Genomic DNA, 14,992 nt, shown 5'->3' on the forward strand with positions numbered 1-14,992 from the left:
GAAGTTGGAGAGAAAGAAGAAAAAAAAAATCAAGAGCAAGAACAAGAAAAGGCCTTCGGCCATGGAGAAAAAGGGAAAGAAAAAAAAAAAATTCTTGGAGCCTTAGTCCTTGATTCAAAAATTTGTTTCTTCTTGGATTCTTATTAAGTTCAAGACTCTCTACCAAGTGATACAAATATCTTGGCAAGAAAGTGATCTTGGTGGCAAGTGGAGAAATTAAGAAAAGGTAAGGTTTCATGTTCCTTTTATGTTGTAGAAGATTTATGGATGTTAGAGTGAATGGAATTGAATGGAAATCATGAAATTATGGTGTGTGTGTGCATGGCCGTGTGGTGTATGTGCATGTGCATGTGTGCGTGAGTGCCCTATGTGGAAGAGGCGGATCTACTCGGTGGCGTGGGGATGCCACGCCGGCCAAGCTTTCGGACGAACCGTACATAAATATAGGTATATATACATAATGTATAGATAAATATTAAAGTGGCACCCTGATGACAAAGGCAGGCCGTAGTGCCAGTGGTGAATGGGCCAGACTTGTGCCCTTCAATACGCGGGATCGAACCCACGTAACTACACAATTTTTTTTAGAAAAAATTAAATATAGACGACATCGACAAGCGACCACGTGAGAGTACAAATCCTCTTATTCTAATCGACAATGACCCGTTCTATTCTAATCTCTTTCTTTTTCTTTTTAATAATTTGTGTTGACTTAGTTTCAATTATTAGTAATTTAGTTACTACTTTTTAGCTTTTTTATTTCGATTAGTACTACTTTTTGTTTAGGTATATAAACTTTACTGACATAACTTCTTCTCTCTCATCGGATCAAAAACATAAACCTAGTTCTTGGGTTCCCCCTTTCCAAATCAAAATCGATACGGCAACCTTCCAATTCCATTGCCAAGAACCTTCATCTCCAAAATCTTGCAAGATGCCTTCTCCAAATTCCATTACTTAGTATGTCTTTGTTTGTCTCTCTTTCTTTGTTTCTTTTAGTTATTTACTTGTTTTTTGTCTATTGGAAATTTGAAAGAAATAAACATTAAAAGAAGATTTATGGTGCGAGAATGTGAAAATGGGATTTGTGTGCAAATGGACTTGAAGGAAACTAATATGCATTTATTTGAATGTGACATTGAATCAGTGATATCAACCATCAAAGCTTGCTTTGAGTTTTAGGTTCATAAAGTACTTTTTATCCATTTTGGATTTTGTAATGAGTTACATCGATATATATCTTGTTAAAACTTTGTGCAAATAGAAATACAAAACTAGCACTTAAGTGATTCCTTCATGTTTACGGAGAAAATTTACTTACGAACACGTGCTTCATAAGCTGTGAGTTGAATACAAATTTTATTTTGTAGGAAGTGCTCGATTTTGTGAATTGCGATGGATAAGTTTCTCACAAAATTCAATTGTTCTCAACCAAGTTCTAGTACGGATGCCAACAGTTCTCAACTTATAAATGAGCTCAATTTAGGATCGCTTGAAGCCGATCCGAGGAGAAAGAAATCCGTTCTTAGAATATAACCTCGAATTCGGGATGAAGTGAGAGACATTATATTCAAAACGGGGCCTTGTCAACCTTTGCTTAAAAATTTCCTTCAACTCAAATAGGAAATAGAGGTCGTCAATTTGTTTCAAATTGGTACAAAGGTCCACATTCTAAATGGTTGGAGTATAGCATGAAGACGGATACCGCATATTGCCTATGTTGTTATTTGTTCAAAAATGAATTTGTACATGGAAGTGCGAAATTTGAGTTTTATACGAAAAATGGTTTTAGGAGTTGGAATAGGGCTCTTGAAAGATTTCGTTTGCATGTTGGTGAGGTTAATAGCGTCCATGATAAATGTTTCAAGAAGATGCTAGATTTGTCAAATCATCATCAATCAATTCAAGTTGTTCTTGAAAAGCATTCCGAGAAGGAAAAAAGTGATTATAGAATGCGTTTGGAAGCCTTAATTGATGTGGCAAGACTTCTTTTGCATCATGGGCTGCCTTTTTGAGGTCATGACGAAAGTGAATCTTCAACAAATCAAGGCTTCTTTCTAGGATTTTTACGATGGCACGGGGACAAACATCCGGATGTGGGAAAAGTGATACTAGAAAATGCTCCACAAAATGATACTTTGACTTGTCCTATGATCCAAAAGACATTGTCAATGCTTGTGCAAAAGAAACGGTGAAAGCTATAATTGGAGAATTGAATGGAGATTACTTTGGTATATTAGTGGATGAGTCCAAGATATCTCACACAAGAACAAATGGCTCTCGTGTTGCGGTATGTTGATAAGAATGGTGAGGTGGTAGAACGATTTATCGGTCTAGTCCATGTTAGTGATACATCGGCATGCTCATTAAAGAAAGAAATCTACTCTTTGCTTTCCAATCACTCACTAAGTCCATCTAAAATACGTGGACAAGGTTATGACGAAGACTAGTAATATGAGAGGAGAGATAAATGGTCTCAAAACTTTGATTATGAAAGATAGTCCATCGGCATATTACATTCATTGTTTTGCTCATCAATTGCAATTAACACTTGTAGCTATTGCTAAAAAACATGGGGATGTTGAAGACTTCTTTGATCATGTTACTAATGTGTTGAATGTTGTTGGAGGATCTTTTAAGCGTAGAGAGATTTAATTAAGTACATCATCAAAAATTTGAAAAGTTGGAGCGATTACTTGAATCGGGTGAAGTTCATGCGGACGAGGACTAAATCAAACGCGCGGACTTCAAAGACCGGGTGATACTCGTTGGGGATCGCATTTCAAAACATTAGATAACTTTAGTGTTATTTTCTCAACTATTGTTCATGTGCTTGAAGTGATTAAACATGAAGGTTCCACCTCAGTGATAGAAATCAAGCAAAATATCTTTTGATTGAGATTAAAACATTCAAATTTGTTTTTATGCTTCACTTGATGTTAAAAGTGTTGGCAATGTCAAATGAGTTGAGCAAGATTTTACAAAAAAAGGATCAAGATATTATCAATGCGGTGGATTTTCTTAAGATTGCAAAAGAAAGATTGCAAGATATGAGGAAAGCGGATGGAAGCCTTTGTTGGATGATGTTTCCTCATTTTGTGATGAACATGATATTTTGATTCCCAAGTTAGATGAGTCTTATTTTCTGGAAAGTCAAAAGCGTAAGTCTTTTGGTGTTTGTTATTCACACCACTTGCGTATTGAAATCTTTTGTGCCGTGATTGATGTGCAACTTCAAAGAGCTTAATGATCGTTTTGATGTAGCGAGTAGTGATTTGCTTCTTGGGATGGGTAGCTTGAATCCAATCAATTCTTTTGCTAATTTTGATAAAGGTAGAATCATGACTTTAGCAAAGTGTTATCCGGATGAGTTTGATGAAGTACGAATTCGAGATTTGAGTTACCAACTTGATACTTTCATATTTCATATGGGAAGTGGTAATCCCAAGTTCTCCAACTTGCAAGGAGATTCGTGATTTGGCAAAAGCATTGGTTGAGGCAAATCTTGTGGATACTTATTCACTTGTTTATTTACTTGTGAAGTTAACTGCGATCTTACTGTTGCAACCGAGGCTTGTGGAGAGAGCATTCTCATCCATGAAGCGGATAAAAAATGAAGTGCGGAATAACATTGGTGATCAATATTTGAATGATTGTTTAGTATGTTACATAGAGCGTGATGTATTTACAAATGTAAGTAATGATGTCATCATTGATCATTTTCAAAAGATGAAACCTCGTCGAGGACAATTGTAAATGAATGATGGATATTTATGATATTAGTAATATTAGTGGAACTTTTATGCTTTTCTCTTCTATATAGTGCTATAAACAAATGTTTCATCGGAAAAGACGAATAACCGAACCAAAGCCCGAAAAATGAATAATCATTATCCGACCCGAAGCCTAAATTGATTGAATGACGCATGGCACCCGGAAACTTCAATTCCTGGATCCGCCTCTGTGTGGAGAAGAGTCTATTGAATTTGTTTAGTATGTTAATTATGTTGTTATGGCATTATGAAGTAAATAGAAGGTTAATGATTCTTGTTATTGTGGAAAAAATTGTTGTAAGGTTGTGGTAGGAAATTATGCAATTTTATTGAAGTTTATGTAAATATGGAGATGGAAGTGGTAAGACACAAATTATGATTGTTGTTAATGAAGTTGGAAGACAAAAATGCGTTATGGAAATTTATGTTAAAAATTGGAGGTTTTGGATGGATTATGGTTTGATGGGGATTTTGTATATTTTGTAGAATAATGAGAAATGTGTTCGAATTGTATTTGAATGGTCTTGAATTAGTAGATAAATATGAAAATGTTAGTATTAGATTGAAAGTGGGAAGTTAGAATGGAAGTTATTGCATTATGAAGAAAGTAATACTATTCGTGCTAGAATGCGTTTTAATTCGATTATTGATGTGGTTGATGTTGTTGTTGGATTGGTTGTTGCTATTTTAATTGAGTTTAATTCTCGGGGATGTTGGATTTATAGGGGAGATGCTGCCCAAATTTTTGTAAGATAAATAAGGGCCAAGAATTAACTTTCAAAGGCATGTGACTTATGTTTGGTAACTTTGACCAATTGTAGATTATGAAGCAAACGGGATTTGAGTTTAAGCGAGCATAAGGAGTGTGCAAGGTATGTAAAGCCTATCTTTTCTTCTTTGGCATGTCCTAGTCCTACTAGGTTAAGATCGGAACCTCGGGGATAATTCTGCTCTTGAAAATCCGAGTTTGATTTTGCGTACTATTCATTCAGCGCAATTGAACTATAATCCTTATATTTGATCAAAAGAATGCTTAAACCTCCATAACTTCAACAAATGAATCCGAATCGCTCCGAAACTTCCACGGATAACTTTATGGAGCCTAATGTTTGTAATTTATGTTCGCCGCCTCGACTTGACCCGAGGTGGGCCCGCAAGTCCCGAGACTTCCCTTACTTGATTTGTTTGATTCATTTCCGTACGATATGAGCGGGAAGCGTTTGCCTATGACTCTAAGGTTCGTTTGTAATGCCCTATAATGTTGTTTGGACATTCCTCACTATGTATGATACTAAATTTGCCGAGATTGACCTATGATATATTTTTCGAAAGATTGATAACTTAAAAGTCCGCGACTTTTGTATATTAATTTCGATTAACTCGATACTTATTTTGAGCCTTCTGATCCTAACGTGTCCGTATATGAAATTATGTGTCGAGTCCTGGAACTTACGTTTGATATGCATATGGTTTCTTCACTACTCTGCTCGTGCCTATGGTTATGATTTCGTTCGCGGTACCGGCCGGCTGTGATCGTGCGCGTTATGACATATTCGGCGGTATGATGTGTTACGGTTTTAGAGACCTCGCCATAGGGCCGGTTACCGTTTATGGTGTTATGATGTGATATGGCATCGATATATTCGATGATTTGATGTGTGTGTGATGTTATGATGTGTTCGGAGATGTACGGAATTTGAAAACTTTCTGAGTATGATGTGTTGTGGCACCGGCACGGTGGGGTGACCCGTTCCACGAGCCCATGCATGATTTTTTATTTGCATTACATGCATTTGCATCCCGCGGGGTTTGATACGGCCTACTTTCTGTTTGTTATTGCGTATCTTAAACTCCGGTCATGATTTGGACTCTGTACCTCACCACATACTCGGTGCTTAACCGTGCGGCCACTTTCTTCGGGGCTACGTTTCATGCCCGCGAGGTACGGACGCTCGGTTGGGTGATCCTCCCGGTTTAGGCTACCCGATACACTATTTTGGGTGCTCCCCTCGTTAGGAGCCCACATTTGGTATATAGGTTTTGCTACGCATGCTGTACATTTATTCTTTGTTCGGGTACGGCGGGGCCATGTCCGTCATATGTTCGTATGTTACATGTCTGTTTTGTAGAAGGCACAGTGTGTCATATTTGTGGGTCATGGGTCCCAGTTTGTTCGTATGTGATTACATTTTGCGCCCTTAAGCGGCCCCGCATGTTACTATGGCCGATATGGCCCACATGTTTGTATGTATGTGTATATCCGGGCGATGTGCATTCACGCCGACTTTGATTTTGATAGGATGAGTTTGCACGAACGACCGCTTGGGGTAGCATTCGTTTCGATATTTGTGTGATGTGCGCTATACGCCGCTGGTAATAATAATGTACGTAGAATCTGGATATGTCCTAATGGTTCGTAAGTTTGTTTGGGTGCCTAAGTAGAGCACCAGTCACGGCCCACGGGGCTGGGTCGGGACAATAAAATGCCTTTCTGGTAAAATTCACACCTTTCAATTTTAACAATACATATTCTCGAGACCTAGTCTAGACGTGTACAAGAGCTTCTATGACTGTAACACCTTGTAGCTTTAAACTAGGTTACGTTCATGATTTGAGACTTAGAAGACCAGATGAGAAGTGTGGAAAATAAATTTGTCTCAGTTCAACAAAGTTCCATTTATACGACCAGTTATACGGATTGTATATTATTATACGACCCGTATAATCAGTCCGTGTTTCGCAGGAGGAAAAATTCTAGTTTTACGCCAAGTTTGTGAAATGCTTCTATATGGACCATATAAAGTTATACGGACCGTATTTTAGTTCGTGGAACTTAATTGGGAAATTCCAGTTTCCGGGATTTTGATCATGGTCAAATACGGCCAAGTTATACAGACCGTATAAGTTGACCGTATAAATTCCCGACACAGTTAAGTACAAATACGTCATGTTCAGTTCTTTTTTCACTTTTCACATTCTCTAAGCCCTAGAACGAAGGTTTTCTTCTCCCAACAATCCAAAACAACAAGGTAAGCCTATTCCAAGTGAATTCTGACATGTATCCATGATTTCTAAATAAGAGTTCATCATTGTTAACCTAGGGTTTTCAAGAAAACTCATCTCGAGGCTCAAGGTTTAATCTTTTGGAATTCTACTACAAGTTTTGGAGCATTACCAGTGTCACACCCCGACGAGGGGTATGACGGGCTCCGACCCTTAGGCCGGGAACCACCTGACTTAACAGTTACTTTGAACATTATAAACCATAATTCAAAGAACACCTGCACGTAGAAAAGGCACAACATAGAAATATCCGATAATCCTACACATATATACATATGCGAACCGTCAAGGTCGCTATAATATCCGAAGTATCATAAAGCCGACAAGGCTAACAGGAAAGTATCACATGCCAAAACAAGGCCAACATGACCATGCACAGAATTTACATACCCCGCCATGTTTACGAGCCTCTAAGAGTGTACATATGAACATATATTACACTAGTAGAAAAGTACCAAAAGATAGCAAGTCCGGAGTAGTGGCACTTGCTGACACCGCTGGTTGGAAATCCTACTTGCGGTTGCTCTCCGGTAACTGCTGTCGAGCACTGCGACCATGAAATGCGGCGTCCGTGCAATGGGACGTCGATGCGGGTAAAAATGCGGTATGTAAGGCTGAAAGCAATAACATAAGTAGGACGGAAATATAAAGAGAGTAGAGGTAACCTGCACAATATGCAATGCATGAATCTAAAAGAAATCATATGCAAGTAAGCACATATGTGTGTGTATATATATATATATATATATATCAATCTTAGGAGTGGGCATTTGGTATTCGGTTCGGTATTTTCAAATTTCGGGTTCGGTAATTCGGTAATCGGTAATTGAAAGTAGATACCAAATACCGAATCGAAAAAGTTCGGTTCGGTAATTCGGTAATTGGTAAATCAAATTTCGGTTCGGTATGGTATTCGGTAATACCGTATTAAAGTTGGACAACATAACTTGTAAACACATTCCAAATCTTTCGGTCAATATATAATCTTAAAAAAAAAAGTCAAATTCTTCAATTAATCAAACGCGGAACGTGTATCATATAAGCCAAAACTCGGATAGTACACAAAATTTGTTTAGATGCATAGTCCATAAGACTAGCATTTGACATAAAAACTTATTTAGCTAGCCAACTCTTCAAATAACCACAAATCTTATACGTTTTTATAATAAAACTGCCAATAATGACGTTTATACTCCTTTTGAATGCTTCATCAATCAAACATATCAATATCAATATACGAATAGCATAAATATCAAAGATATCTAAAACAGCTACGAGCTTATAATTGAAGTAATTAGAAACTTTAAAACATCGCAATCTAACTTCAACAAAAGCAGTCAATAGAAGCAGCATTCAAAACTATTAAGGTAAGAAATTCTCCATGCAAGCCGATGTACGAATAACTACATCATCCTTGGGCAACTTTAAGGTTCAACTAAAAATACTTGAGTTATAATCAGCAGAAGGAATTAAACCATCATTAATCAAGAAGGGCCTATTATTGTCATACATATAATTAGGATTTAGGGTGGGCCTTTAAATAATTCGTTATTCGGGAAATACCGAATACCAAACGGTATTTATATCGTGTACCAAATCTGAACCCGAATCCCATAATTCTAAAATTTTACTCCCGAATACCGTACCAAATACAAAATTTCCGAATCCCGAATTACCGAAATTCCCGGTTCGGTTCGGTAATCCGGGTTTCAGTTATGCCCAGCCCTATATATCATCTAAGTGTTAGTGTTGCGGAACATGCAGCCCGATCCATATAGGCTAGTGTCGAGGAACGTACGGCCCGATCCATAAATATCACATGTTAGTGCCTAGGAACGTACGACCCGATCCATAATTATCATATGTTAGTGCCGAGGAACGTACGGTCCGATCCATAATTATCATATGTTAGTGCCGAGGAACGTACGACCTGATCCATAATTATCATATGTTAGTGCCGAGGAACGTACGACCCGATCCATAAATATCATATGCATATACATAATGTAAGTAGCATACAGAAGAGACCAATAAAAGCCACTACTCAGTCGGAGTGACATAAGGTCGGTGACATCCAAATAAATTATGGAAGTTCGTGTCGATTCCAAGGAAATGACTTAATGATGATAAACATGATAATATACCAAAAATCAATCAGATAACTAGGACATTAAGATTTGGGCTACATGACATGGGAATGGAGTGATTTATTGTGGAACGTTCACGTTCATACTCTAGTTGGATTCGTGCCAAGGAAAGAGAGAAACGAACACCTTACATACCTTATTCGTCAAGCTACCATTCAAAGAATCCTTTACCTCGATGCTCGCCCATTACCCGAACCTATATAATGAGAAACACATCTCTAGTCATACTTTCCCATCAACCTAGTCGTACTAATTATCGGGGACTAATGTGGGTTACAAAAATTTGGGCAGCATTTCCCCTATATTCTCTACTTCCTCCAAATACCAAAACAACTCCCAACAATACCGACACATCAACAACAATATCACCAAGATTCTACAAGATAAATATGTACATTTTCATCCAAAACTTTCTTCAAACCTCAATCCATAAGCCAACAATACCAACACAATAACTATAACTCTTATTCTCGTAATTATTCCTAAATCAGCGTTAATAAAGAGAGATTCATACCTTATACGTACTAGAATAGCAAGACCTTCAATATTTACTTTGAATCCAAGCCAACTCCAATGCAAGACAATATTATAATTGCGTCTACACATTAGCCGGACCTCGATTAATACTCCGTCTCTTGAAATTACTCAAAATCCTCACTTTTGTGTTGTATGTATGCTCTCATATGTTGCTGAGTGTTTTGGGAAATTATTATGGAGAAAAATGAGGGTTTTGGCCCTTATATAGTGGATTAGAGTCGGTTGGCACCGACTCTAAAATCCTTCTGCACATTCGCGTTGCCTTGGGGCGCGTTTGCGTAGTGTTTCCCAGTGCTACTATGTGCGTTCGCGCCACCTTTTGGCGCGTTCGCGCGATTAGGCCTACCGCCCAAATTGTCTTAAAATGCTCATAATTCTCTATTCCGATGTCGGATCGACACGCAGTTTGTTGCGTGGGAAACTAGAATTCTCGAACTTCAATTTAGGCTTTTGTTTCACACCAAAATTCCTCATATACTAAAAGATATCCTTTCCTCAAGTAGGGCCAAAATTGCCCCTCGTACTTTCTCTAAAATCCAACAACCTTAATTTCCTTGATTCACTTTCCCTCCGATCCTTCCATAACTTATTATATGAACTTAAACCCTCGTAAACATAAGATAAGCGCATCTAATCTCATATATCCTTGTGAGTCCTCCAAGATCTACACTTAACACGACTAATACCTAATAGATTTCATGTACAAAACTACGAGGTGTAACATTCTCCCCCTCTTTCAAAAACATTCATCTCGAATGTTGGGATACCTGAGGGGTAATCATATACTTCAGATTTTTATGGTTCTTTAGTAAAGTATCTTTTGTGATTGGAACCCTACTAATCTTCTGCATATCACAAATTCCAATCCACAAGCCCTATAGGATACCGTAATTAACGACGTGAAATCATACAATGATTAGAAAAATATTTCTCGTCATATTGATTCTCAAGGATTTAGACATAACTTTTACCTTGTAAGTGATTTGCGGATAAAACAGAATCTTGCAAGGATTCCTTCAGAATAGTACCACCCGTGGCAGGGAATAAATGAGGATACTCGAACTTCATCTCTACTTTAGCTTCCCACGTCATCTCTTCCCTATCTTTACTCCTCCATAGAACTTTTACTGAAGCCACATCTTTGTTTCTGAGCCTGCTGACTTGTCTGTCGATAATAGCAATTGGTTTTTTCTCTAATGTCAGATTTTCTGTAACTTGTATATCATCAACAGGTACGATTCTGGAGGGATCTCCAATACATTTTCTCAGCATGGATACATGAAAAACTGGATGAACTGCTTGCAGTTCTAATGGTAACTCCAATTCATAAGCTACCTGGCCTACCTTTCGGACGATCCTATAAGGTCCGATATATCGGGGATTGAGCTTCCCTTTCTTACCAAATCGCATCACGCCCTTCATGGGTGAAATTTTCAAAAACACCCAATCACCTACACACGAAACTCCAATTCTCGTCGTCGTACATCTGCATAAGATTTCTGGCGACTCTGAGCTTTACGTAACCATTCCTGAATAAGCTTTACCTTTTCAATGGCCTGATGAACAAGGTCTGGCTCGAATACGTTTACTTCTTCGACTTCAAACCAACCGGCAGGAGATCTACACTTCCTACCATATAAAGCCTCATATGGAGCCATTTTGATACTAGCATGATAGTTATTGTTATAAGCAAACTCTATCAGAGGCAAATGATCATCCCAACTTCCTTGGAAATCCAGTACACAGGCTCGTAACATAACTTCCAGAGTCTGAATAGTCCGCTCAACTTGCTCGTCTGACTGCGGATGGAAAGCCGTACTGAGGTTTACTCGAGTACCAAGACTTTCTTGAAAAGATTTCTAGAACTTTGCCATAAACTGAGCGCCTCTATCAGAAATAATGGACACAGGAATGCCGTGAAGGCACACAATCTCCTTAAGATACAATTTAGCATAGTCTTCAGCAGTATAGGTGGTCCTTACCGGCAAGAAACGGGCTAATTTGGTTAACCTATCAATGATCACCCAAATAGAATCGAATTTGCGACGAGAACGGGGCAATCCCGTGATGAAATCCATATTAATCACTTCCCATTTCCACGCTGGGATCTCCATTTCTTGTAATAAGCCACTGGGTTTCGGCGAAAGTTTGGCAAAGTGTTATATTATGGCGCAATATGTGGCGCAACATGCTAGCAGCAAAGCACGCTTTGCGGTAACGCAGTTGCTTAGCAAAGTGTGACAGTGAAATTTTGGTGATGTTGCGAGACTTGCGACACAACATGCGTCTAGCAAAGCTCGCAGCATGTTGTGTCGGTCCAGAATTTTCTGGACCACTATAAATAGACCAAATTCGACCCAAAATCATATTTTCACCATTTTTGGACATAAACCTCTAGAAACTCTCTCAACAAGTCTTCTTATGAGCTAAGACCAAAATCAAGAGCAAATCCAAGAGAAATCAAAGATCAAACACCAAGAATCAAGAGACTCAAGTGCAAAGAGGCTCACTAGGGTTAGTGGAAGTCAAGAAAATCCTTTGGTATTGGAGTTGGGGGTTTTTCTCAAGCAAAAAGTATCTTCATCCAAAGATCATTCCTACATAATAAAGGTGAGTTTTACATCTAGCTCGTATTATTCAAAGTATTGAGTAGTTGAAAGACTTGGATTAGAGAAGAAAGTAGAATATGAGCTCAAATAAGGAAATAATGGTATTTTGAGTAGTAAGTTGAATTGAGCCATGATTTTTAGTATGAGATGAGTATAATATTGTTATCAATGATGCTAATGACGTTGAGGAAATATTATAGGAAGAATGAATATGTTGTTGTATTGTAGTCATGGTAATGGATGACTTTGAAAGTGGATTTGAGAAATGAACAATGTTCAGCTAGAGAAATCTATTGATTGTGATATTATGGGGTTGCTATTGCTATTTGGGAGTTGTTTTATTACACGGAGAAAGTCGTTGAAACAAAGGAAATGCTGCTCAATTTTCTCTAGCTTTAGTTGAGCATGTTCATGTGATTGATTAGCTAATGTTAATACGAACTCTCTTGAAGGTAGAAACGTGAACATTGGAGGAGAACGATCAAGCGATAGAGTAGCTAAACGAAAAGGTTGTAAGGCTAGTCCCCTCTTTTTCTAAGGCATGATTCCTATGACACGACTCCCTTTATCTTTCCATGACCTTCTTACATTCCGAAAAATATGAGTCAATGTTTATAAAGAGCTTCCTATGGGATAAAGATAAGAGATATGTCATGAATATGGTAATGATGGTGATGAGTCTAAGCCTAGAGATCCTAAAGCTCCCGATATGATATTTCCACGAAGTTAATGATCCTTATACGATTCTTTGATGTTATTCATTGTTGCTAGACCCACCTTACAATGTTAGTTCCTTTAAGGTGAGATATGACGAATATGATCACTCCATAATGTGATCGGGGGTTCTCGACCTTATGTCACCCCGATATAGTTATAGATTGTCTTTAAGCTCTAAAGTATGTTCTATGACAAATGTATGATGATGATGAGTTATGGTGAGTTCGTGATGATACGATTACACCGTGCCTAGATGGTCGGCATGTCACCGCTAAGGCGGGTCGCATACGATTACACGAGCCTAGATGGCGGCATGTCACCGCTAAGGCGGGCTGTATATGATTACACCGAGCCTAGAGGGTCGGGCATGACACCTTAGTGGGCGGCGTATGTGGTGGTTACCGACGTACGGTAAATGACGATGGTACATAAGATATGTTATATATGTATATATATGCTTTTCTAGTTATTTTAACTTTTTCTTTTTGAGGTGTTATTTCTACCTTTTTTAATTGGTCTATTAATTCTTCAACTTCTTTAGCGGGATCTTTATTTTTCTCTTTTTGTTCACTTAACAATAGAACGCGCTCACTTATTACCTCTAGCTTTGGTACTATTATTTCGATTTTCTTTATTATTTCTAAGATTAATGAAATTATAGTAATATTTTGTTGTAGTGTTATTTGATGCGATTTAGCGTTAGGTATATAATCTTTATAGTCCGTCTGGTAAAGGTATAGACTTTTCTATTAATTTTGAGGCTTCGTGTTGAGCTAAGGTCGATCTACTCATGAAAGAGTGATTTCTTTTAGTTCTTCTCTTGTCTTTTTTAATTCCTTAATATCGCTAGTCAAAACTTGTACCTCGTTGCGTTATTTTAGAGACTATTTGAGTTGTCTTTAGTTCTATCTCTTTTGTTTTTAATAATAGCTTTAACTAATTTTTCTATTTCCGTCTTTGTAGGTAATTTTTCTAGATTAAATTTGTTAACTAGAGTCCTGACTTTCCTTTCTAATTCTAATTCTTGTGTTTTTAAGTAATCGAGATTTTGTTCTACTTTTTCGAAAGTTTTCTTTTGCTTAGTCTCGATGCTTCTACCACCTCTAATATTCTATTAGTGTTTTTATTATTTTCTTGTATTTTTTCCCTAAAATTTATGACTAAATCTACTAATGTGTTCATTCGTTTGTCTTCACTATGTAATATATGGTCTACGTTACCGAAATTACACTTTATAATACTATGATCTTTTAATGCTTTATATTTTTTTCTCGGGTATATTCTTAAGTCTAAGTATTCTAGATTTTTTAATGTATCTATTTTTCTAGCTTTATTTATTATCTAGCATAATCTTTATTTTACAAACTTTCTTACCGGTACTCTATTCTAGTCAGATATCTTTCTATATCTTCTCTTATACCCCGTAATTCCCACGTTATAGCAGAGAGATTATTTCTTCGTTAATCTGACTTTGTAAGAGTCTATTGTTTATTAAATACTGATGATAATGTTTCTCAATTTATTATTTCTAAATACGCACTTAACGCCTTTTCTACTTGTCTATATTCTCTTTTCTCTATATCTCTATATAATAACCAATGATCGATAGCTATTTGTCTAACAAAGGGTAGTGTTCTCATATAATTAATATGGTCTAAATCGCTCGTGGTTCTTTGAGGTCTTTCTAGATTTTATATATCCTAGTAACTTATATTCTAATCCTGATATTATATCTATTAATTCTTGTAGTCTTAACTGATTTTCTTTGGTACTACTTAATTTAATTATTAGTATAGGTTATTTAATTCTTGTTTGACTTTTAAATAATGATCTTGCATCTATTAACCTAAAGGCATAAAAGTTTACTTGTTGTTCTAGCCGTCTAAGATAGTCTTCGCTCTAAATATAGCGTCGTTGGTAAAATGAACTTCCCAAAGGAGATTATTTCAAAACTTAATACTGTTGTATTATGATTTAATTCTTCTCTATAAGCTATGTCTAAATAGTTAATGTGTTGTGAAGGAACTTTCGAGCTTCTAAGGTTTTCTAGTCTTTTCTAGTAATATAGATCATGCGATGGTGAAAACTTATATGTTTAGCAAACAAAATTGTTTATTAACTCTTGTCAATAGAGATACAATCATCT

This window comes from Lycium ferocissimum, chromosome 3, assembly GCF_029784015.1.
Source record: "Lycium ferocissimum isolate CSIRO_LF1 chromosome 3, AGI_CSIRO_Lferr_CH_V1, whole genome shotgun sequence".
Classification (NCBI taxonomy): Eukaryota; Viridiplantae; Streptophyta; class Magnoliopsida; order Solanales; family Solanaceae; genus Lycium; species Lycium ferocissimum.